The sequence below is a fragment of the Cryptomeria japonica genome, chromosome 9 (assembly GCF_030272615.1).
Source record: "Cryptomeria japonica chromosome 9, Sugi_1.0, whole genome shotgun sequence".
In the NCBI taxonomy this organism is placed as follows: domain Eukaryota; kingdom Viridiplantae; phylum Streptophyta; class Pinopsida; order Cupressales; family Cupressaceae; genus Cryptomeria; species Cryptomeria japonica.
The window spans coordinates 110718802-110745957 of record NC_081413.1 but is presented as its reverse complement, the minus strand read 5'-3'; positions in this window follow the sequence as shown (position 1 = coordinate 110745957).

The window sequence follows — 27156 nt, the reverse complement described above, 5'->3', positions numbered from 1 at the left end:
TGTGCTGACCTATTTGTGATGCAGTGTAGATGCTTATATATGTATGCCTATGATATGTTGCTGACACGTTTTTGGATGCAAGATGAGTGATCGGGATTTTTGATGTGTATATATGTTGCATATGCAAATGTATGATGGATATGTAGATATAGATGATTTATGATGCAATCTATATGAGGAATGAATGTAATGTCATGATAATGTAATGTAATCTACGTGGCTGAATTAATGATGTATGTGATGAAATCTAAGTGCAACCTATGTGATAAATATTTGTGAAAAAATGACAATCTAAATGAGTAGTGTAATGAAATGAAAAAGTAATGCAATCTATATGAATAATGTAACCTACACGGATAAAGTGAATGAATAATGTAAAGAGGGAATATGCCAATAATAACACAATGATCTTAGATAGAAAATAGAAGAATAATGAATAGACGGGGAATGGGGGAAATTGAGGACTCCATGGGGTTATTAGATTAGGACTTTATGGAATGATGGTGAAATTTGTGCACAAAAATGTGGAGAGCCAACCTAGTTTGATATTGCCTCGAGTGACTTGCACCACTGATTATAGGAATTAGGATGCCATGAGAAACCCAAGGCGTGGACTGACGCACAGTCAAACGGGAATTCCCTACACACAGTTATGTAAGTGTTGATAAACACTAATACAAAGTTGTGGGTATGTGCAAGGAAACCCTCAAACACACCAATGCCTCTTGTACACGAGAGGGTAAGTGTTGATAAACACTAGTACCAGGTCGTCGGTTTATACAAGAGAGATCCAAAATATGCCATGCTATGAAACTATGTCCCAGTATGCACCTATTGTTAACATACCTGGATATGGAAAATCCGGACAGTCATAAATAGATGCAGTCATAGGGAAAAAGATGCAACTCTAAATGAAAAATCCAAAAAATTAAACAAGTCATTTACTCATGACCAACTGATACCTCTTGCCAAGAGTAGGATTAGGATGGAGGATTAAGTTGCCAGGCGAGGGAAGGATTCATCCCTAGGGTAAAGGATAAAGTGGGTGGACTTTTTGGATTTGGGAAAGTGATTATATGGCCTGGAAGATTAACTTGTGGACTTAGGATTGTTCTGAAGACTTCATGAAGCTCACACAGAGGCACGGAAGCTTAGTTGATGGGATATTCCTTATTCATGATTTAGGCGAAGACTCATCATCATACGCGTGATTTATTCAGAGGTGGAAGGGAAGGAATGTTGCGATGGATGGATTGGATGGGAGGGTGATTGGAGCACCAATCTGATAGACAATGGATCCGGTTAATTTACCTTAGCGCCTGCATGGAGGTTTTCACCAAGGTACTTGTCCATAGCGCCACAAAGTGGTTTTCACTGATGGATGAATTTTTAATTTTTTTAATTTTTTTTTTGCATGTCACAAGGTGCCTATTTGCCAGGTTTTCACCAGAGTGACGATTTTTTGAGGATCTTTTTCTTATTTTTATGTATTTTTCATGATTTTTTTGATTTTTTTGATTTTTTTGACAATTTAAGACTTTCTGAGGACTAGGCATAATATTTTGAGTTGCACAATATTTATTGGATCATCCAGACGATCGCCTTCAGAAGTAGCCAACTGATAGGCCCTTGATCCATATTTCACTATGATTACATATGGTCCAAGCCAATTAGGCTCGAACTTGCCTTTCTTTTCTCTTTCTTGAAGGTTTTTCTGATTCTCCATGAGGACAAGATCACCAATTTGGAATTCCCAGGTTCTGAATTTCTTGTGATAACTCATGCGTAAACGGTTCTAATATACCTGGAGTAGGTTCAAGGCCTTGAGGCGCCTTTCATCTAACAATTCTAGCTCTTGTAGGTGGGCAATTCTGTATTCTTCATCTGGTAGGATATTTTGTAGCGATACCCTTAGAGAGGGGATCTCGATCTCAAGGGGGAGGACAACTTCAGAGCCAAAGACAAGGGAATAAGGGGTGGTGTCTGTGGGTGTGCGGTTGGAGGTGCGGTAGGCCCAAAAAGAAGGATGGAGCTAGAGGTGCCAATCACGGCTAGCTTCATTGACTGTCTTTTTGAGGATTTTGATTAGGGTTTTATTAGAAGCCTCAACTTGATCATTACCTTGGGGGTAATATGGGGTGGAGAAGCGATGTTGGATGTTGAATTTCTAGCAGAGTTCTTTGACATCCTGGTTTTTAAATTGTCTATCGTTATCTGTAATGATAACTTTTGGAATGCCATATCACCAGATCAAGTAGTTCAGGATGAATTTGGATATCTGCTTTCCAGTGGTAAAAGTAAGAGGAATAGCCTCTACCCACTTGGTGAAGTATTCGGTGGTGGTGATAATGAATTTATGCCCATTGAAGGATGAAGGGTGGATATTCCCAATGAGATCGAGCCCCCACTGTGAGAAGGGCCAGGGTGTAATGAACGGCTGCAATTCTTGTGATGGTGCATGAATCTTGTCACCATGTTGTTGGCCAGGGATGCATTTCTTCATATAGTTATATGCATCTACTTCCATTTTAGGCCAGTAATATCCTTTTCTCAAAATCTTTTTAGCCAAGGTGAGCCCACTTGAGTGTTCCCCACAGATGCCTTCGTGTACTTCACGTAATGCCCATTCCACCTCTTGTTTATCTAAACACCTTAGGAGGGAACCATTGAAATGCCTTCTGAATAGGGTGTCTCCAAGGATGGTGTAATGAGCAAATCAGCGAATGAAGGTTTGTTGTTGGGTTTTGGTAAGGTGTGGGGGAATGGTGTTGTATATTAGGAAAGCAAAGGTTTCTTGGTACCAAGGGGACTTGGGACCAATGAGTACACACACCATTTCAGACTCTGGTATATCGTATGCCGGTATAAATAGTTGCTCGACCAAGAACTCACACTTCTGACTATGTGCTGGCATTTGAAGGAGGGAGCCAATGGTGGCCATTGCATCTGCAGCCCTATTGTTTGTTTGTGGGACTTGATCAAACTTGATTGTTGTGAAGTGTTGCTTAAGATCTTCAACCATGCTATGATAGGGAAGGATTTTATCATCTTTTGTTTGGTATTCGTTATTGACTTGTTTTATGAAAAGTTGGGAATCGTCATAGACTTGTAATTCCCTTATCTTCCACTGGATAGCCAAGCGTAATCTTGTTATGAGTGCCTCATATTTTGTGATGTTGTTGGTACATGTAAAATCTATCTTGTATGACTTTGGGATACCATCTCCTTGAGGTATGATCAATAGTATTCCTACCCCCGATCCATTTTGGGTGCATGAGCCATCAAAGTACAATTGCCATGTGGAAGATGTGGTGACAGTCATAATGAATTCATCCAGTAATTCTGTGAGAATAGGATGGTCACCTAGAAGTGGAGTGTCAGCCAACTGGTCTGTGATGACTTGTCCCTTGATTGATTTTTTGTCTACATATTCAATGTCAAATTTGCTTAAGAGCATGACCCATTTAGCAGTTCTTCTAGTGAAGGCAACTTTTGACAAGAGATATTTAAGAGGGTCAATCTTAGCAATTAGTTTTGTTTTGTTGTTCAGCATATAGTGTCAGAGTTTTTGTGTGCTAAACACCAATGCGAGGCATGCTCTTTCAATGGGGGTATAATTGATTTCATACCTAACTAGTATTTGACTGATGTAGTAAATGGCATGTTCCTTCCCTTGATCATATGTTTGTGCCAGCAATGCCCCCAATACCACTACGGTAGCACATATGTACAAAATAAGAGGTATTCTAGGAGTAGGAGGCATAAGTACTGGAGGTGATGCCAGATATTCTTTTAGTTTTTCAAAGGCCTTTTGACACAAGCAGTCCCATTTGAATTCTGTGTCTTTGCACAACCGGTGTGCAAATGGATGGCACTTATTTGCTAGTTATGAAATAAAACATCTAACAAATTGGAGTTTCCCCTAGAGGCTGCGCAGCTGTCTGAGAGTTTTCGTTGGAGGCATTTCCATGATGGCTTTTACCTTTGTAGGATCAACCTCGATGCCTCTACGAGAAATAATGAAACCTAGTTGTTTTCCCGATGTGACCCCAAAAACACACTTCTTAGGATTTAGACGCAATTTGTATTTTTTAAATCTTTCAACGATCTGCTTTAAGATAGGGATGTGTTCTTGTCTTGTCTTTGATTTGCCTAGCAGATCATCCACATAGTCCTCCATAATTTTATGCAAGAGTTCATGAAAAATTGTCGTCATGGCACGTTGATATGTGGCTCCAGCATTTTTGAGGCCAAAAGGCATGACCCAATAACAAAAAGTCCCCCATGGTGTTGTGAATGTAGTTTTATGTTGATCTTTGTCTGCAATCCTGATTTGATTATATCCAGAGAATCCATCCATAAGTGATAGCATCTTGTGCCCTGTTGTAAGGTCCACAATCATATCTATGTTGGGGAGTGGGAAATCATCTTTAGGACAAGCCTTATTTAGATATTAGAAATTAGTAAAGATGTGGATGCCCCCAGTGGGTTTGCTGATAGGTACAATGTTGGAGGCCCATTCAGTGTAGTCTATTGGTTTCATGAATTATGCATCCAACATCTTTTGGACTTCTACCTTGACTAGGAGTGCAATATGTGGATGCATTTTGCGCAGCTTCTGTTTTACAAGATTTGTGTATGGGCGGACAACGAGATTATGAACCACCAAGTGAGGATCTAAACCTAGCATATCGGCATAGGACCATGCGAAATTGATTTTTACCTCTGTAAGGAAATTGATGAAGTCTTGTTTCTCTTTTTCTGTGAGGGATTTGGCAATGAGCACATTTTTTGGAATGTGTTTGGTGCCCATGTTGATATTGTCTGTTTCTTCTATCAACAAATTTGACCTGTCTTGAGGAAGGTAAGGGAGGTCAAGTCCCTCATCGTCAAGTGCCTTTTCTAGGTTTTCACTGTTGGATATGCCCTTTGTTTTTATTTTTTGCTCATCCAAAGGTGCCTCGAAGAGGTTTTCACCCAGGGAATCATGTTTTTTGCTTTGATTATCTTTTTTGTGGCTAAGGGCATTAACCTGACTACCAAAGTATCCCTTTTCATGTAGTTGAATATCATCTACTCGGTTGCAGTCTTCTAAATTTTGCATAGTCGGGATAGTAATGAGAGCATTATCATCGACGCAGATATCTAAAGTGGGTTTGTCTTGTTGGCCCCAGTCTATGAGTTTAGGATGGACAAGATGTAGCTCATGTGAAATGGGAGAGGTTATGGGGGTGATGGCATTGACGTGAGTGTCAAAGAAGATATCATTTTCATATTCATAAGGCATTTCATGGAACTCCTCTTTGTTAGAGCTTTCGATATCCAAGGAAGGACTTGAAGGGGCACCAGAGATAGTAATCTTAGGCACGGGGGTGTACCCGAGGCCTTTGTTGTACTTGTAGGAGATAGAATTTATGGGTGCGTTTCTTCCTTTCTCCTCTGGTCCCAAGTCATGTCCTTTGTAACCCATTTTTTCAACTATAGCTGATGCTTTTGGATACATTTTTTTAGATATTTTTGCTAGATCTTCATCTTCTTCACGGTACAACCATGAAGAGACATATGTGTCGAGGCTCTCCTCATCAAGTGGGCCCCATTGTTGGAAGGTGGTATCTTTGCATTGTATGACCGGCTTCTGATCTTTTTTGAGCTCTTTTGGTTTTCCAAATGACTAGATAGGGGGAGGTTGCCTATTAATAAGACATCCTCCAATTTGTATTCTCCACGGCCATTATCCAAGATCTTGATTTGTGTGTCTGGTTGGGATGAGGTGGAGGCAATATTTGATGTGTCAGATGGAAGAGTTGGCGAGGGTCTATTTAGTGGGCAATGATATGGACGTTTCCCCTCTAAGAGCTTGCAATATTCAAAAGGTTGTGTATCACCTTTGATAGTGATCTCTCTTCCATTGAAGGGGAATTTGATGCATTGGTGATAAGTGAAGGGTACGTCTTGCAAGGAGTGACTCCATGGCCGACCAAGGAGGGTGTTGTAGGGGAGATCAAGATCTAGTACTTGGCAAGGGGTTTCAATTGTGATAGGGCCCACTTGAAGAGGTAAGGTGATCATGCCCTTTGAAACTCTTTCCATATCATCATATGCTTTTATTGTGATCCTTCCTGATGTGTCTACCAGGTTCTCAGAAAGTCCTAATTGTTTTATTAACTTGTATGTACACAGATTGAGTCTAGATCCACTGTCTATCAAGATACGTTTGACCTTGTGTTTCTGGATAAGGGCTTCAATGTGCAAAGGCTTATTATGGTCTTCATCTATAGGAGCATCATTGGAAGTGAATACAAGATGTTGTTGGGCAGCAAGGTTTCCAATAAGAGCTTGGAATTGGGTAGCATTGATATTATCGAGAACGTGAGACTCAAGGAGGGCTTGTTCCAAAATTTCTTTATGGACAAGGGAAGTCTTGAGAAGTTCTAGAATGGAGATCTGTGCGGGGGTCATCCCAAGTTGGTCAAGGAGGTCATATCGGCCGGTGGAAGACATGGGTGGAGGGTTTGGTAAGGGAGGAGCTCCTTGGACGGTGACTTTACCTCGGTGCGTGGTTACATTGTAGTCATTCTGAGAGTAGGGGGTGGAAGGTGTATCACCTCGAATGACTATCCTAGCAGGATTAGGTCTTCTTTGGGAAGGGGGGGGATTAACTCCTTGGATAGTTATGACACTTACATGATTTTCTGCGGGCTTAATGCGACCTACTAAAGAGTCAAAGTAGGCTATGTGATTAGTGTAGTCATAGTTCACTGCATTAGATGATGAGCCTTTTCCCTTATCATGTTTCAAGAAGGGTTCCTGATACATTTTGAGTTTGTCATTGTTATTACCAGGTTTTGCATTTGCTACTTCAATTTCACCCCCATCAATGAGATCTTGTATGTAGATTTTAAGCTTCATGCATTTTTGTGTATCATGTCTCTTGATACGATGATACTCACAATATTCATTCTCATTATACCACCTAGGTTTGGGTTGATTGGGATCAAACGGGTGAGTGATCGGGAAAACCACTATGCTTGCTTGAACAAGCTTTTGAAACACCACTTCAATAGGCTCAGCAAGAGGAGTAAAGTCTCTTGGAGTCCTGTTATTGGATCGGGGTGGTCGCCCCTGGACTGAGACATTGTTGTGGGGCTTTTGGGATTGATTTTGATTGTTTTGATTGTTGAATTGATGATTAGTGGTGGTGGGTTTTGGAGGAGAGGCCACGATCTAGACCTGTTTTGCATCAGTTACATCATCATTGACTACGTTCTTGTTCTTGGACCAGAATTTTGCTTTATCATTATGATAAGAGGAAGAATTTTGAGTTGATTTTTTTGTAGTGTTTCAAGGTTCCTTCCTCTAACAAGACACGTTCGAGGGCTAGGCCCTTATCAGTCAATTTTTGGAAAGATTTAATACATTGAGATGTCAGAGGTCTTGAAAGTTCGGGCACTAGGTTTTTTTGAAATAACTCAATTTGGTGTTGTTCTGGCATGTCCCATTGGAATTTCTTGATGAGGTGTCGCCATCTTTGCAAGAAGTTGGCGAAAGTCTCTCTGGGCCTTTGCTTTGTGTTACACAGGTCCATCATAGAAACATCATTAGCCATGTTATAGGCATAGTGAGCCACAAACATTTTGCCAAGTCTGGAAAGGAGATAATGGAACCTCGTGGTAAGGACGAGAACCATGCCAGGGCATCTTGTGTGAGACTCTTGGGAAAGATCCTTCGAAGGTATAGATCACTATAGAAGACTTCTTGGCATGGGATGTGAAATTCCTAGACATGGTCGCGGGGGTCCCCTTTTCCTTCATACTTGGTGAATTTAGGGATCTCAAACCCTGGGGGGTAGGGTGCAACTGATATGGACGGGTCATAAGGACAAGGACAAAATTCCTCAAATGAGTAAGGTTTCCTCTTATTAGTCCCTTCTTTCATGTCCTTGATGATGTTTTTCATGTCCTGAATTTCTTTAATGAGGTCTTGTTGTGGATTTTGGAAATGATGGATTGCGTTCGCCCGTAGAATCGAATGAGTCATGGAAGGTGCACCACCACTAATGTATTGATATGATGAGTAAGTGGAAATGTGAGATGTGATGACTGATGTCCCAGGGACTTGAGTGATAATTGGTTGCAGCCCACAAACTATTGTGACGGGATCAAGTATTGCCCGAATGAGGTTAGCGACATTGTTGACAGGAAGTGAAGTTTGTGGAATAGAAATATATGGTTGAGTAGAAGAAGATGTTATAGAGGCATGTTGGAGAATAGATGAGATCGGATTTGCTAGTGGTATAGATGGTAAGGAGGAAGAAGGTGGAATGGAGACCACGAGGGGAGGTATCGTGGGTGTTATTGATTGAGTTTGAATGATTGGCGGGGTCGTAATTGATTGAGTTTGAATAACAAGTGCAACATTATGTGTGGGAGTGAGGTCTCCTTGTGGTTGTTGGCCAAGGGTGGATTTATCAAAATCAGGTGGGAGTTGAGCTCCATTTTCAAGGAGGGTCTTAAGAAGCGTAGTAGGATTGTGTTGGATAAATTTCTCAATCATCTCTTGGTTATAAGAGTCTGCTAGGAAAGTTTGCACTTCCAGGGAGAGTTCATCTTGGTTAACCATATTAGGATTTTGCGTTTGATCTTGAGTGCTAGGTTGCACACTTTATGTAGGATCTTGTGTAGGATCTTCATATAGGACACTAATGTCTGGCATACCATATTGTTGTTCGGCCATCTTTTTCTTTTGAGATCGAGTTGTGAGCATACAAGAATAATCTTAGAAAATATTGGAGGAAGAAATTTTTGATGAGAGGACTTAGCGAGACTTTTGGATTTTTGGATTTGTCCTTGATGAAAAGGGATTTTTCTGATTGGTAGGGTCCTTGGATTAGAACCTGGATTTGATTAGGATTGACACCTTAGTCCTGGGATGGGGATCTTAGGTGGTAGATGAAATCACAAGCGAGGTAATGACCAAGTTGGGTAGAATTTAGACCTTGGAGTGATGATTAAAAAGCCTTTCTTCCACTAAGGGTTGACTAATGACCCTAAGCAAAGCAAAGGCATAAGTTAAGAGTCTTGATTGACTCAAAGGATAAGGATAAGGTACTTGGAGAGGATTCTTATTCAAGCACAAGAGCCAAGTGATTAAGGATGAGGTCTAAATGGAACTTCACAAGGAATGCAACCTTAACATGAGGTTAAATTGGATTAAAGGATGATTTGATTTGGATTTTGAGAATTGATTTGATAATTGAAGGTAATTGATTTTGAGATTGATTGATGTGCTAAGTCCTTAAGAAAATATTGAGGATGGTTTATTGAAGAGGGATGATAGTGATGATTAGAATAAATTTGGTGACTAGGCTATCCTTGGCATGAATATGACTCAATAGATGATTGGTTCGGATGGCAAGTTGTATGAAGGGACACGACCACCCTGATTTTGATGATAATTGGTGTTGAAAGACAAACCTGAACCGGGCACGGACTCTTAGTTCATCACTAGCATCAAACTCATTGCTATGACCATGGACGTAATCGTGGTAATGATGCAAGAATGTCCTATGTTTAAGCAAAAGTTTGTGGTTTGTATACCAAAATTTCTGACGTCTAATAAGTTGTGCTTGTGTGAGCTTCTTTTTCTTGATAGGTCGATGGATTGACTTCTTAGGATGTTTATACAACTTAGGTTTATGAAACATGAAACGGACGGAGTTTTGACGCAATTAGGACTTTGCGTGGATGGTGACTTGGAGGATTGTTTGCTTTTAGACAATTTTTTTTGCAAAGTGTTTGAGGATAATGATGTGTTTTTAGTCTACTCTTGGCAAGCAAGTATCAAGGAAAGCAAACACAATGATCAAATGAATTTTAGCTCAAAGACACTCATGCTCATGTACAACATTCTTAAGGCTGGCAAGGACAATAGTCATTGGATCCCAATCGGTTTCCCAACTATGCTTACCCATAGTGGACACTTAGATGCTTGACCCCACTGGCTCCCCTCCACGGCACTCAATTCTTCAGGGTAGCCAAGCATCAATTCCCATGAAAACTCCTCATGGCAAACTTTGTGTCTCTACTAAGGGTCGTAAAAATATGGGCGGCTTCGGAGGTCCGACCTCTTGCACCAATGACTAGAAGGTTTTTGGCCACTATGCACAAGGTGTTTAATATGTCTTCCTATTGGGAGCTACCCTTCATAGTTGTGCAAGTGCAATTGAGGCCTATAGCCCAACGAAGCACCAAGAACTTAGTAGTCACGCAAGAGTGATTGAGATCTCTAGGATCCTACTAAGCACCCAATGTGAGAGTGAACTCTCATATAGCCCCAACCATTGACCCTTTCATCATCAATGGCCTATTTATTATAGTGAGTTGGGAACCCTAGGTTCGGGTGTACTCACTTGGGTCATTCCCCTCTTACCTTCTCAAAGAGCAAGTTGGGAGGGCAGGCCCGCTAAAAGTAAGCATGCAACAAACATGAAAAACTTGGAGGGTCTGGATTTCTGATCATCTAGCTAGATGAGAGCATACTCTACTACCTTTACGCTTTTCATAAAACATACAAGACAATGGTTCATTTATCATTTAATTAAATCTAGGTGCCTAGTTAAAAAAAGACACAATATTTGGTTAGGACTCCTAGGCAACCTGCAAAATAGTTCGGATTAGTAGTTTTTTTTTGTGTGTTTTTTAGGTCTTGGAAGATCGAGAAAAGCTGCAACACTCAAAAAAATAAAATCAGTAGTCACTGGCCTGCACATACAGCACACACGCTGAAATGCAGTCAATCGCGCTAAACTGCCTGTGCAGGCGCCAAAACACCTGCGTACACGCTGCAAATGACAGAAACCAAAAATAATAAGAAAAAGAAATAAAAGTAGACAGAATTGTGATTTTATACCTGTCTGTCATGCAAGTCTAGATCGGTCACGTTGAAACGCCTGCACCTGTGCTGAAACGCCTGCTCCCATGTTGAAATCCTGAAAACAAAGAAAAAGGGTTAGCAGTTTAAATTTTGAAATTCAAATTTCAAAAACCAAATTTTTGTTGAGGGCGGGAATTTTTGAAAATGGTTGCGCTAGTTAAATTTCTTAAACAAAACAAAAACCGGGATAATTTTGAATTTTGAGAACGGCTGCACTGATGCGGTGATGCGCCTACGCACACGCTGAAGAGGTATGTCTGTCGTGTCGAACCCAAATCGCTCGCGCTGATTTGCAATCTATCGCGTTGTTCTGATACCTGTGACTTGTAAACTCAAAAAAAATTAGTTTTTAGGGACGTGGGTCCCATCGGGGCGTGCCAAAATGAAGACGAGAAAAGCAAGCAAGATAGATTTGGATTGTTTGCATACAAATCAAACACTAAAAACATAAGAATATGAAGCATAAATCAAATCACATAGAAAACATGAAGACAAATGCTTTTTACCTTGCAAGACCTTTACCTTCTCCCTCGGATGGAGCTTGGACGAAGTCGAAGTGCGCCCAAATGCCTCCAACATGATGTCGATTTGCTCCTAGATTGTTTGATGTGGTTGGCTCTCCAATATTGTGCACAAATGGATGTGATGAATTTGGAGGATGAGATGGATAATATGGCTAAGTATGGATGAAGGATAACTTTGGCATGATGAGGGTGCAAAGATGATTTCCTAAGCACAAACTAATAGCATGAAGTTGCTAAAATTGGAGATGAAATGTGAGGGGATGGAGTCCTCAATTTATAGGGAGAGAGGAGGAGAAATGAAGGGCTAGGATTGACCCAAGATGGAGGGTCAGGATTCCTTGTGAGCCCGCACAAGGCCCAAGAGGAGGTGTGGAGACCAAGAGATATGTCTTAAAGGCATTTCTTGTCTCCACACTCCTCAAGGTACATTGGAAGACTTCCCAGTGTGCCTTGAGAAGAGCAAGGGATGGGACATTTCTTGAGGAATGGAAAGGAAGAATTAAAAATTCTTCAAAAGGGATGCTCATGGGGATTGGAGGAATAAGGAGGAATTAAAAATTCCTTGGAATATGAGATGCCTAGAGGAATCTGAGATTTTGAAAATCTCACATTCACCTAGGAAAAGGGCATTTAAGGAGAGTGGTTGGATGGAAGGGACAAGGAGTTGACTTTGTGGCTAATCATGATGATTAGCCACTAGCAACTCATTAGGAGAGGGATTAGAGGAAAGATTAGGTGGGATTAGGGTAGATAAGATTTGTAGGACGAGAATGAGTGGAGGAAAATAAAATTAGAAGAATAATGCTAAGTGAGCTTAAGGAGTTTCTAGAAGAATTTATTAGGTTAATGATGGTTAGGAAAAGGTGATTTGTAGGAATCACTTAGGTTAACTAATTAATTGAAATTAATTAGTTAAGAGGAGGAATTTGAGAAGATTTAATATTGAGGATTTTTTGAAGAATTAAAAGGGGATTGATTTATTACAGACTATAGTGACAATATTAATTATAATTGATTAATATTGAGGAGAATTAAAAATTGGCATGATTGATGAATTAATTATGTCAGGAATTTAAAAATAATTAAAATAATTATTTTTAAGTGTCTACACTAGGAACTAAACCTACTTCCACAATGATTACACTTAGAAGGATAATGGATCCACTTGGATTAATCACAAATCTAATTGAAAAGGACTGAGCACAAGGCGAATTCAATACTCCTCGAGTTTAATTTGATAATGAGTTATGGAAAGATGTAAATTGAAAGTAAGATCTAGGGCTAAACATGTAAAATTGATAGTAATCAACATGCATAGACAGTCCCATATCAGATATGCAGACATAAAGTATAGATCTCAAAAGAGGAAATAGTGAGGAACCTATGTTTGCAATCTAAGTTTGGAAGTGCAGGAAAATGGTGCTTGGGACGACCTTGTCCTCGAAATATCGGTTGCAGACAACTAAAGTATTTCAAAATCAAGATGTTACTCATGCTTTCCTTGAAATTTCATCAAAAACTTGTCAGACAGTAGGGGCAACCTTGTCCTCCAATTTTTTCCTCTACAAAAGCTAGATTTGTATGTCTCTATCTACTCTTCATGAATCTATAATTGTTTCTTTTGAGTCTATCACCTACACACAAAAGAAAATAAATTGTATTTTTTATAGGGGTTTGCTTAGGTCAAACCCTAGGTTTAGGATTAACCGTATAATTGAATTGAAATTGAAATGGATTTAAAATATAAAGTGTGACTTAAAAAGGTCAAATGCTAGATTTGGAATCAAAATTTTGAAATTGGAATATTATGCATTGATGAGTCTTTCTTTGAAGTCTTCGTGAAAAGGTTGATGTTGTCATTTAGGAATGTATAAATGTCTTCATAATATCTTGATCATGGATGCCATATTAAATGCTTGAAATCTGAATACTTGACCTCTCCTTCACTGCCTTGATAATGCTTGATTGATTCCTCACTTGAATTCGAATAATTGAGTGGAGAGATGTGAGATGGATACATCTCAAATGAGGGGGTAAGGCTTTCTTTTATACCTCATCTCATCAAACATGTTTAAAAATTTTAAGCAAGTCAACATGGGAAGGGAATTCCAACCCATATTTTATGACCATTGTAGGGTCCAAAATTGGGCCCCTTTATGCTAGACAAGGGCGCCTGGGGCATCATTGTCCAGCCTATCAGGGCTAAACAAAGGACCACTAAACTAGGTGATAGATGAAGATTGCAATTTTAAGTCGGTGTGAGAAGAATCAAACATGATCAAAACACGAAAGGCTAGAACGCTAAATTGAGGCCTAAGAGTATGAAATTTTATAGGGATACAATTTACGATGCTACAATATACTTACCTTCGCTTTCAACATCTAAATCCACCAATCATTGATTTTTCCCTAGGGCATCTCATCCTGCACCGTGTGATGAAAAAAGATCACTCCTTCAAGTGATTTTCTAAGGGTGCAAGGATCTATGGCGACATCACTATCTCTTTACTTCTTAAAGACTTTGAGGTCTCCTAACTTTTCTACTTATCCTTTTGCCTCCAATGTCCAATTCTTCCTCATTTGGCCTTATCCTGCAACTTTTGATCCCTACCCTTGAGTTGTCCACTCCGATGTGATTCTCCTCCTTTAGGCTTGCCTCTGAGAGGAATAGCATTTTCCTTCGTGCCAAAATAAGGTAAATCCACACCTACACTTCCCCATCTGTCAACTCCTCCTATGAAAAATCTTTGCATGTGCACCATTGCAAACTTTTAGCTAATTATGATACACATATGTTGTGTATATTGATTTAATTATAAATATTATTGTAGATATAATATTGGGTATTATTAATGTGGGTGTGAATGTGCAGCTTAATATTCCATGACCAATATAAAATTATAAAGATTCTCAAGAAACCATTGTTGTAATTCCCCAATATGCCTAGACCTTATTTGAAACGAAGGTTGAGGATTTCTTGTGTAAATGTGTTATGTCTTGTTATTAATTTATAGTTATTTTTATTATTAATTTGGAGTTAAGTTTGTGCTTAAGTATTAAATCTTGAATGTGAATTTAAGAGGATATTTTTGAGGTCCTTTAATAAAATGTTTCTTGTTATTTGAATAAAATTAATCTCCTTTAAAGTATGGAGATAGGGCATTATTTCCTTTTAAGTATGAATAAATGTTTAATTTTTGTTTTGTTAAAATGGGTGTTGCATATTGTTGTTGTTTTTATTGTGTAAACAAAATGTGTAGAAAAATATCTTGTTATATTGTGTTTATTATGTTGAAAATCATTGGGATTGGGAGATTTGTTGTGCTAGATATGGATATTCTCATTTGAGTTAAGAGTCGCCCATGTATTGGGGTTGAAAGAGATGTGGACCCCTTCTCAAAAAAAAATCTCTGTAATATGGCATTAAATGATGAGTTTTGTTGTGGAAAAGAGATTTTGACATTGAGTGTCTATTTGTTAAATGGATTTTATTGTGAAAAATATATTTTGAGGTGATTATTTTGGTTGTGAGCATATAATTTGGATAGAAAAACATGTTGATATGATGCGTGATTTGTTGATATTCAAAAATATTGAGAAAATTCAAATTTTATTTATATTTTTCTAAAATATTAGTGTGTTCCTTTGAATCCCCTTTATTATAGACCTTGAGAGAAAAAATTGTATGTGTAAGCTATTTGAGTAGTTACAAGTTTGTATGTATATTTTGTGTTGTGAAACTTGAAATTTTTAAGCCTCCTAGCTAGGAGATGCAAGGTGAGAATACCTCCATCGACTTAGATGATAAACTTTGTTTTGTAGATTTTTGGAACAATAGAAGAAAAAAAAATTATGAAGACTTACTTTGATTTTTGAAACTATTAGACTATTGTAAATCCTCTTTTGAGATGATGTGAATGTTTTTATGTGTGTGTGTATTACACTCTAAACTTATTTAAACGGTATATTTATTTCTACTTTTGTATATAAGGTTTGTTAAATGAGAGATTTATTTATATGTGTATTGAAAATATGAATTATTATACAAGAAAAAGACATTGTATTTTTTTTTTAAAAATGTTTTAATCAACCCTAATAAGAGTATTGAAAAATAGATATGTATTATTGTAGTAAATAAGGGAAAAGGTTGAATTAATTAATAAATTTAAAAATAAAATAAAATAAAATAATTTATAAAATCTATTTTTCACTAAGATTTCAAAAGAAAATAGTAAAGGAAAATAGATTTAAATATTTCTATCTATAAATCAAAAAAAGAAAAGAATGCAATTTACTTTCTTATATTGTAGAATATGTATTTAAAAATGTGCATCAATTTTTTTTTAAATAGCATTACAAAGTCAATTTTAAATCATGATGAAGGATACTCCCCTTGCAAACCCAAACACAAAACAAAAGGAGAGAAATAGACAAAAAAATGCAAGAAAAAACACCTGCTTTCTATTATCCCAATGAAATGAAATTACAAAATTCAAAAAATGGTATGCTACAACCACATGGGCTTTCTTATTACAATAATCTACAATCATAGTCACAATCTGCACTACTACCTTCTGAAACCCCCTTGTTTGCCTTCTTTATCTAGAATGTTTAATCGTCTTGGAATACTGTAAAAAGTGTAACTCCTATTTGGGTTCTTAAGTCCAATTGTCCATTCCTGCTCAAGAAAATATTTTGGAATTTCCGTGGATTTTGGTAGTTCAACTTCTCATGGTCATAACTTTTGATCCGAGCATTGGATTTTCAACTACAACATATCATTGGAAAGCTCTTGAAAAAATGATTGTCTAGAAAATGTGAACATTAGGGAACATTTTATTTTTCAACCATTTTTTGGGGAAGACTCTTGGGTAGGTTATACAAGCATTGACAACATCATTGAAGCTCAGAAAACTAGAATTTTTCTAAAACGAAGGTGGGGTTGTAGGGTTGGAGACTACATGGATTTATTCAATGAGGATTATTCTCTAGGATGACAATGGAAAGACCTCAACATCAACACTTTAAAATTAAATGATGGTTTAGGGGTACACAGCTCTAATATCAATGCTGACAAAATATTTATGATCACATGTTGAATCCATTCAGCATTGTCTAAAATATAATGTCTTTGATCTTAGGAGTGGGGCGATACAATTTTAAAAATTATTAGCAATCATAAGGCCCTCAAATTCAATCCTATTTATCATGGGCTTGATCTAATGCACAAAGATCAAATTGTGTTATGTGGAAATGATCTAAGAGAATGTATGTCAATGAACCTACTTGCCTTCATATTCTTACATGTGTAATTTTTTTAAGGTAGCATCTAGAGACACTATTAAGGAGATGGTCATATTGATAAGTGATTTTGTTCTCCTAGGTCAACCCCCTTTGTAAGTCAAATTATCAATAATGAGAAATATCAAAGACATGCAAACATACAAATAGCCTAGATGAAGATGATTATAGATTTGATTTCTTTGATTACTTTCAAAACTAAAGTACTTATGATCACCTCTTAATGAAACTAAGTGCACATTGAATGTCTTTAAATACCATGAAATAGAAACATGTTGCACTAACATGTGTTAAGTTAGCTCGTAACAACTAACAAAAGTAGGTGAGAAACTTGTATTTTGAATTTAAAATTTAAAATTTTAGGTTCATTTGTGCATATTGTAGGTTTAGGGTGAATCTTGAGTCACTCAAAAAAGAAACTTGAGGATAAAATTTTAATTTTGATGTTTGAAAAGAATATAGGAAAGTTGGTGTGAGTGATGGTAAAATAACACTTGATTAAATGGTGAATGTATAGGAACGGGTGTAAACAAGGGTAAATAAAGGTGGTTATGGCTTGGATCATGAGCCAAATTAAACACGAGTATACTACTTGTCAATATGTTATTGCATTTAAGAATTTCTACAAAGGTAAGCACTAAAGTAAATGTGAAATGACATAGGTACGCACATTTCACCATTACAAAAAGTCGCGATATGTTAATGTTGAGGCACCTATCTAATCAATGTGACAACTTTAATATGTTTTTTAAGACTAGTATCTCTCAATGAAGTGTGTGTGTGTGTGTGTGTGTGTGTGTGTGTGTGTGTGTGTGTGTGTGTGTGTGTGTGTGTGTGTGGTGTGTGTGTGTGTGTGTGTTTACAAAAGCACATGTATAAACTTATACCTATAACTGTTGGAATCCAAGAACACTAAGAGGGGGGGGGGTGTAAATCAGTGATCTACCAGAATGATCAGTTTTAACCTTATTAAGACATGCATTCACCAACCAGTAAACCGGTACATATAAATTGAAAGAAGAAAAGAAATCAATAAGCCAATCACACAAATGAATACCATAACACAGAGAATTGTACGTGGAAAACCTCAAAGAGGAAAAACCACAGTGGGATTTGTGACCCACAATATCAATCCACTGGCCATATGAAGAGATATTACAAAATATGGGGGCGTGCACTTGCAGGAAGGCTTACAGCCTAGAGCACACTGCTCATCACAAAAAGGATTCTCACTGACTACATAAAAATCTAGACTACAATCTGGAAGAATGAGTGAACTGCAATGATAGCATATCCTATGCTTGAATACAGTTCTGGTTAAGCTTTGTTTGTTCCGGTTCTGATACCCTAAACCCTTACCAGAATAACCTCTTACATAATCAACATTCCTCGCATTACAATTATCTCTCTCATATCCTTTTTACATCCTAACATATTACAAAATGATCTAATCAATTGACCTATATACCCTTACAATCCTTCATGCCTTATGTCGGCTTACATAGATAATTACAAAATGAATATACATGTCGGCTCAATTATATATATACATAAACATCGAAATCAATTGCCGATTGCCGGATCTCCCAAATTATGTCATCCTCCAATACCTGTAACCTAATGAAATCATGTCGGCATGTAATGTTGATACCCAAAGAATTCCTCCTACCGGTGAATATACATGTTGGTGCAAGTGCTGGTGCCGGTGAAGTGTCTGTCGGTAAACAACCAAACCAAAATATGAAGCCGGAACATGTTGCCATCAATGACAACATATTGAAACCAATCAAATGAGTGTCGATTTCCAACAATCTCCCCCTTTGGCATTGATGGCAACACTCATGTGAAAAATGATAATGGTTTCCATCTGTCAGTTTCATTCTGAGACTGCTCCCCCTAAGCTAAATATCCATCTGTGATCATGACCTGAACAAAATACTCCATACCTCCAAACTTGTCAATGTCAAGAATATATTTTTCACCTATACCTCCCCCTTTGACATCAATGCCTAAAAAAATACCCAAAACCGGGACGAAGAATGAAATTTTGTACAAAGAATGTCCCAAAATACCTTACCGAAGCTGAATTTACTTGAAAATTTCCGGATAGGCTTTCTCCAAAAGCTCTAGATAGGTATCCCAACCTGATTTGAGTGTGTCAAAAATAGATACAAGTCCATTAAGCATATGGGCATATCACTCTTTATCCTTAAGCTCCGTCAGTGTGGTCTTACCAACCATATCAATACACTCCTTCTTATGTACAGTCAATGAGTCCAAGCGAGGACTCACCAATCCTCCGAGACCTCTAGCTCTCCTAGTGATTTTATCTTTATCCCTCTCAAGAGTTAAACTTGAGCTTCCAAAACCAAAATCTGATCATTAATAGATGTAGTCAAATAATTTGAGCCATCAAAAGAATTGACTATACCTACAATCTTCTCCTGAGTATCCTTAATCCTTTTATCTAAATCTGTTGTAAGTAAACCTGTGTTACAACATACTCTGTAAATATTAGTACATTGCCTCAAAGCTCTATCAATCAACTTCAACTTATCATTTATCTCCTTCTTCTCCAACTCAATCATCTGGTCAAATGTTGCTCTCTTAGCCTGTGTAAACCTCTCCAATTCTTGTTGGTTTGATATCTGTTGTAAAGATTGAAAGTCCTTAGAAATGTTCTCTGTGATTATTTTAAGCTTGCCGGATGGGCTTGCTCCTTTGTCAAATTTGCACTCCGGGAGAAGTCTGTGTAAAATAGGGTAGACTGTTCAATAACTCCTTTGTCCACAGATCTTTCCTTCATCATCTTCTATGTAGCCATCATCATGAGCTTAGTAGAACTCATCTTAGTTAAGCTCTTATGTTCTACCTGTGAGGTGTCGATTGACAACAATGATGCGCTCACTACCGGTTCCTTGTCGGATTCCTCTCTCTTCTCCTCTGATGGTTTGTTAACTTTTATAGCTTCCTCTTTTGCACCAATGGCTTCGCCACTTGGTGCAGTATCAGTTACTGTCGGTTCCTCCTTATGAACTGTGATCTCAACCTATACATTCTAATCCAAAGGACTAATGTCCTCGATATTTGTAACATGTACACTCCATGAATCTGTCGGTATCACCTCTATGTCTTGTACATTAGATTCTACCAGGGGCTCTATATCCAATATCTTAATGTCCTTCAAAATTGTAGATGAGGTACCCATTATACCTTTACCTTTCTCTTCAATCGGGATGCTTGTAGTGTCAGTTTTAGCCTTCGGTGAAGTATAGAAACCAAGGTTTTTAGCAAATAATTGAACCCATGCCTTGTGGGTCTTAGTGACTATCTCATTAACCCTTCCTACCATAAGACTAACTATCATGTGCTTGTTGTGAAATATCTTTCTGTCTGCAACCTCAAGAGTCTTGTCCAACTCCTCTCGAGTAATGGATGCACAAGTAGTTAACAACTCTTGAATCTTTATATGCTTGTCCTTCTCCATAGCTGATAATCTTCTACCATATAAATTGTCATATAGTTGTGTCGATATTTGATTCTCAATTTTCAACAAGGTTTTCTTGTATATATCCAAATATAATAAAATTGCTTCCTCAACTTCTCTCTATTCAACATCATCTAAATGCTCATAATAAAATTGTACATTTTTCAACATACCATCCTTAGTAATTTCATCAACCAATTCTGCACAAGTCTTGGGTGGAATAATAGATACATTACTGGTGGCAAGTACCATATCAGTGTCATCCATCTTCTTTCTTCTTCCAATACTGGATGGAGAAGAAGGTGTTTCCTTTGGAGCTCTCTTCTGTGCTGGTACCTTGATTGTAACCTTCCTAACCAGTTGCTTCCTTGCTTCCTCCTTAGATTCTTCACCTTTCTTCCTTAATACCCTCTTGAATGTTAAGGGTGTGTCATCCTCAGATCCAGAGTCTGATGGAATAGGCTCAATAAATATTTCAGGCTCTTTCCTCTTCCTTCCTTTTTCTAGAACAACATCAATTAATACCTTGATGTCCTGAGATACTTGTTCAACAAATTTTCTTGCCTTGCCCTATTGTTTCTCCCTCTTCTTCTGATTAAACTCAATTTCAACCTCTTTCTTCTTCTGTTTTGCAGTACCAAAGGATTTCTTAGCCTCATCAATAGGTGCATCAATTAACATCTTTACATAAGCATCCAAAATCTGTGCATCAACTTCATAACCCATCTCTTCAATCCATATATTATGGGGCTTGACAACTTCCATCAAAGTTTCATCCTAACCATGAAGCATATCTCGGTTGATTATTTCTCAACAATTTTCTTTAGAACCCTTTCTCTAGAATTCATAGCCTTCTGGAATGCCTTGAAGTAACCCCATACCTTATCATCTTGCTGACTACCCAAACTAGCAATAGATTGTTTCTATTGTCTTCCTACCAGGATATCAAATGCCCACTGTCTCTTCCCAAAACTAAGAGTTTCATTAATGAAAAATAGCATCAAACAGACAATAAGATTTCCATACCAGATTGTTCCCTTCTTCTCTCCTTTGATCTTCCCTAGGTTAATTAACAATTCATCTAACATCCATCCATAGAGATCTAACTTCTCATTTTCCCTCATGATCTTATGTGTTGCATAAATGCAAGAGCTAGAAACAAAGTTTAGACGGTTGGATTGAGTTACCTTGTATCCAATAACCATGCTTCTGAATCTGATGTCTATGTCTGTGATGGTGCTAACCTTCATCGATCGTCGGTTTGAAGTTGCGTTGGTGAGCTTGTTAACCTGATCATTAGAAATCTTCTTCTCCAGTCACTGACCAATCTGCAGCAACCCGGTGTTGGCCTTGATGACCTCCTTTGAGATCTTATAAGGTTTGTCCAACCAGATGAATCCTCCATACACTCTGCTCAAAACATATCTAACAATCTCATCCTCAAATTCAGGAATATCCAAAATGCCAGCAAACCCTAGATCCTCAATGTGCTTGTACTCAGGCTTGATCTTTCTAGAATCTCCCATTAACTCGCTCATATACATGCTCTTAATATCACTAGTTCCCAAATCCTCAATGTGGCAGTGAATGTATGCTTTGACATCTTCCATATATACAACTCTTTTCGAGACACGGGAAAAAGCGCCAACCGAATCATCCAAGGTGGCAATATGCAGACATCGTTTGAAAATCGGCCTAGGACGATCCTTTACCTCAACAGTACAATTTGCAATAAAAGTAGGTGCAAAGGATGATCCCATTTCCATGATGAAAGATAAGTACCTGAGAAATAGTTGTCGGTGAAAACCCTAAGGAACTCTTCTGATTGCTGGTGAAATCGCTCAAGAAGATATCGATCGCATTGAATCACCTTAGACTCGCTCTAAATCGCTATGAATCGCTCTAAATGCAAAGTGGTCAGAAATGAAGTGGATTCAACCTTTTATCCTCTAAGAAACCCTAATCTGTCATTGATATGAATGCCTTCCAGTGAAAGATATCGGATCTTGGTCAAACATCTCCATGCCGGATAAGCATTTCTAATGTCTGGAACATCTTCCAGAACCTCTTTCCAGGGCTTAAGCATTATTATCATGAATTTTGCCTACCCCTAAGGCATCTGCCTCAGTTACCGGATGAGCTTCCTGTCGGTGCAGGAGCAACCTCCTCTGTCGGTTGAGTAACCAGAGCATTCCCATCTGTTGGTTGATCATCTGACTTCCTGGCCCATTTCTTGATATGATCTTGCTAGATTTCATTGACCTTCTTTTTTCCTTTATCATTTGATCCATCATTATTAACCGGTGGATTTTTGCTTCTACAGAACTTAACTATGTGTCCAACCTTGTTGCATGCATAACATGTAACATTGTTCTTTTGAATTGCTTTGCGAAAATCAATATAATTGTTTGACCTACACTGATTATCCATATGTCCAAATTTTCCACATGCATAACATTTAGCATTCATTCTGCAATCTTTTGTCTTATGACCATACTTATTGCATTTAGAACATTGACTGGGAGCATAATTATAGTTCTGATTTTCTCTATTTCTACATTACCTAGCCATGTGACCAAATTTATTACAAACAAAGCATCTACCATTAAATTTGTAAGCATCAAGCTGCCTTACCGGTACCTTCTGGTTTTGATCTTCATTAGCAGTACCGGAACTCTAACCTTGTTCAAATCCAAGTCCACTGGAATCTCCATTTTGTCTTTGACTTTTCAATAATTCATCAAGTTGTGTTGAACTAACCTTGAATTTGTCCTTGTACTCACTTGCAATGGTCAGATCATCACTCAAAATTATCATTTGTCTCTCAAATTCTTGTTCATTACTCTGGGATTGCATGAAATCAGTTCTCAACATATCATTTTCATGAACCAACCGAATGCATTATTCAGATCTAGCTTTCAGGGATCTCCCAAGGTTTTCTTCATTCATCTTCCGATCTTCAATCTCCTTTGATATTCTCATAGTTAGGGCTTGCATGTCATTCCTCATGACCATGTTTTCTTGACTCAGCTTCTGACATCTTTCATTAAGGGCATCTTTCTCATCATTATCTTGATTTTGCAGAAGTTCCTTCTTCCTAGCTTGAACAGACAACAACCTCTCCTGTAGGATAAGAATGAATTCCTGAGTAGAATTCAATTCATCTTGTAACTTCAAGTTCTTCATCCTTTCAGCATCATAATCTTCAAGTGCTACCTCAAGTTGTTTCTCCAAACTCATATCCATGGATTCCAGATTCAAGATCTTCCTCAAGTTGCTAAACTTCCTCTGAGGCACAAGGCTCTGATACCAATTGTTGGAATCCAAGAACACTGAGAGGGGGGGGTGAATCAATATTCTACCATAATGATCAATTTAACCTTATTAAGACATGCATTCACCAACCGGTTAACCGGTACATATAAGATTGAAAGAAGTAAAGCAATCAATAAGCCAATCACATAAATGAATAACAGAATTATACGTGGAAAACCTCAAAGAGGAAAAACCACGGTGGGATTTGCGACCCACAATATCAATCCACTAGTCATATGAAGAGATATTACAAAATATGGGGGCCTGCACTTGTAAGAAGGCTTACAGCCTAGAGCACACTGTTCATCACAAAAAGGAGTCTCACTGACTACAATCCGGAAGAATGAGTGAACTGCAATGATAGCATCTCCTATGCCTGAATACAATTCTGGTTAAGCTTTGTTTGTTCCAATTATGATACCCTAAACCCTTACCGGAATAACCTCTTACATATTCAGCATTCCTCGCATTACAATTATCTCTCTCATATCCTTTTTACATCCTAACATATTGCAAAATGATCTAATCAACTGACCTATATACCCTTACAATCCTTCATGCCTTATGTCGGCTTACATAGATAATTACAAAATGAATATACATGTCGGCTCAATTACATATATACATAAACATCAAAATCAATTGTCAATTGTTGGATCTCCCAAATGATGTTGGCCTCCAATACCTATAACCTGATGAAGTCATGTTGGCCTGCAATGTCAGTACCCAAAGAATTCCTCCTACCGGTGAAGATACCTGTCGATGCCGGTGTCGGTGAAGTGTCTATCGGTAAACAACCAAACCAAAATATGAAGCCGGAACATGTTGCCATCAATGACAACATATTGAAACCAATCAAATGAGTGTCCATTGCCAACAGTAATATATTTGTAGACACTTATATATTTATTATGTGTACATATACATATATATTGTATATGCATTCAAATATGTATGTAAATATGCTTACATACTAAATTTTTTTGAATTATAGTAGATAGCTGTATTTAAAATAACTGTCTATAATAATGTGTTGTGTGAATTATTTGTATACACATATATTATACATATGTATTTGTAAAGTAGGACATACAAATGTGCGTGTGTGTGTCTGTAGATACTCAAATACCTGTATTTTCATGTGTTTTTGTATTTATATTGTATATTTACAATAGTATATATATTTTAAATAAATCTATATAAAAGATATTGAAAGATATGATACTATAGAAAGGTATCCAACCTATGTCACAAATTCAATATAATTACCTTGAAATTACTATCTCTTGTCATCTTTTAAATAGATGCATTAAAATATCTACAATAATACTTATATAGGTGATAGCATAAAATAAACAATGAAAAGCACATAAGACAGACATTTTATTTTTTCATTCAATAAGTTTTTGTCATAGTTACAAGAAATTTTTGATAGTATTTAAGTCAATTTTACATTAAGCTTAAATTAAGCTTGCATTACATTTGACATAAATTTACATCAAGTTCAAATATTTGCACTTCAAATTTACATCAAATATATGTCACGCCCTAATGAATTGCATTAAATTATATAAACAAGGAATAATCAACTTGACTAACATGTAACATATGAACAAGAACTAAACATAACATAAAATATAAATGTGCTAAAAAAATTGTTTTCATTTAGAACTTTCATCCTCTATAAAAAAAAAAAATGGATCAAGAAAAAGAAGGAATAGAAAGTTTCCAAAATTAAGACTATATCTTTGAAACCACTAAATATAAATAGAATGTTTTGAATCCAACAGTCAAGTGAAGTTAAATCACAAGAAATATTCAAGTGATTGAATATAGATTAACACCAACCATCAAAAATATCTATTTTAATATACAAGGGGGGACTTTGGTTATATTTATCTAAAAATATGCCTTTAAATTCGCTATCCACTTTTTGTCATTAATTTATAATTGTATATTTTGTTTAATTTTAATTTTTGTTACTAAAAATATCCTCCCAAGTCTAAACTGAGCTCAAAAAGCAAGAGATGACCCTCACCCTAATAGAGTTATCCTTTAACCCTCGAGGGTTTGTTAATGAGCTAATTTCACTCACATGACATCAATCCTTACTCTATGAGTGAAATTTAATTCTAAGAGGAGCAGCAAAAGTTTTGAGACCCAACATATTCAAATCTAATTAATCACATATTATGGACTTTAAAAAAATTAATGCAACACAAACAAAAGGCATTATTGAAGATCCAATAAAAAAATCAACACAAGATTGAAATTAGTGACTATAAATAATTGATTGGTTTTAAACTGGTTGTAGGCATTATGTGCGTGCAATTCGTCCCTCTTATATATCATTTCAGAGTAAATAATTCATATTTTTCACATGCTTTTGTCCTATTATCCATGGTGGTGATTTGGACATCATGCTCTTCGTAATGTTTATGGTGAAGATGCATTTTTAATGGGCCCTCTGATGTAAAAGGTTCATGTGCTTGTACTTCTAAACTTCCACAATCTCTGTTCTGCCCATTGTCTTTTATGGCTATTAAAACAATGTGTGGATCTTTTACAACCAAGGGGCCAACTAAAATCTGTACTTTTGGTCTGTGCTTTTTGCTATAAGCATTTTTTACTTTGTTGAATATAAATGTTTTAATTGACTCGTTAAGGTGAAAAACTCACTTAGTTTTCAAAAATTGTGTTAGGTTATCAAACCAATGGTTTAGATGAATGAGCAATATGAGATGCAATGAGAAGCTTTCACTTAACTTTCAAAAATTATGTTAGGTTATCAAACCAATGGTTTAGATGAATGAACAATATGAGATGAATGAGAAGCTACACAATATAAGCTAGACTTGCACCACATAGGTGCAAAGATATACCTGATATAGTTATAGAATACAAAAACCCTGTTCTCAGACCTAACCTCAGAGAGCATCTATATATAGTTGATTTTGTACGAAACATCAGATAGCCACAAATAATGCATTTAATACATAAATTTCACTCAATCAAGATGAAAATGCATGCCTTATATCCTCCAAATCTTCAATAATTATGCAACGTACATGTTCTAATGCATATTCATCTCCTCCAAGAAATAAGGACAAAACAAAATGTCGATGCTAGAACCTTTGAACATGATAACAAAAAACCTAAATGTAGCCCATCTGTGAATAAACTTAAGCAAGTACCAATTTTACATTATATGGAAATTTGGATTTCAAGCAAGGTTACATTTTAAACGTATCTAAAATTGACATGAAGCAACTAGTGATTCTGCTAAAAAATCCACTACATTTCAAATTCTAGATTCAGGCCTTAGACTATATCTAATTTCATCGTGTCCTGATATCCTTCATTTGAATAAATCGCTGTGCAAAGGACCACAAACTTATCGGTCAAGATAATGCATCTTCAAGCACAGAGCACACAAACATGATACTCTCAAATATTTAAGTGTTACTCTGTAGAGTTGAGCACAAGTTTGAAATTTCCAGGCAACCAAACCCACTAAGATTTCAAACATTTTTTAACATTGAATTTATTTTAGTAGGGTGTTTAGAAGCATTCCAGCTAAAAGAATATTGATTCAAT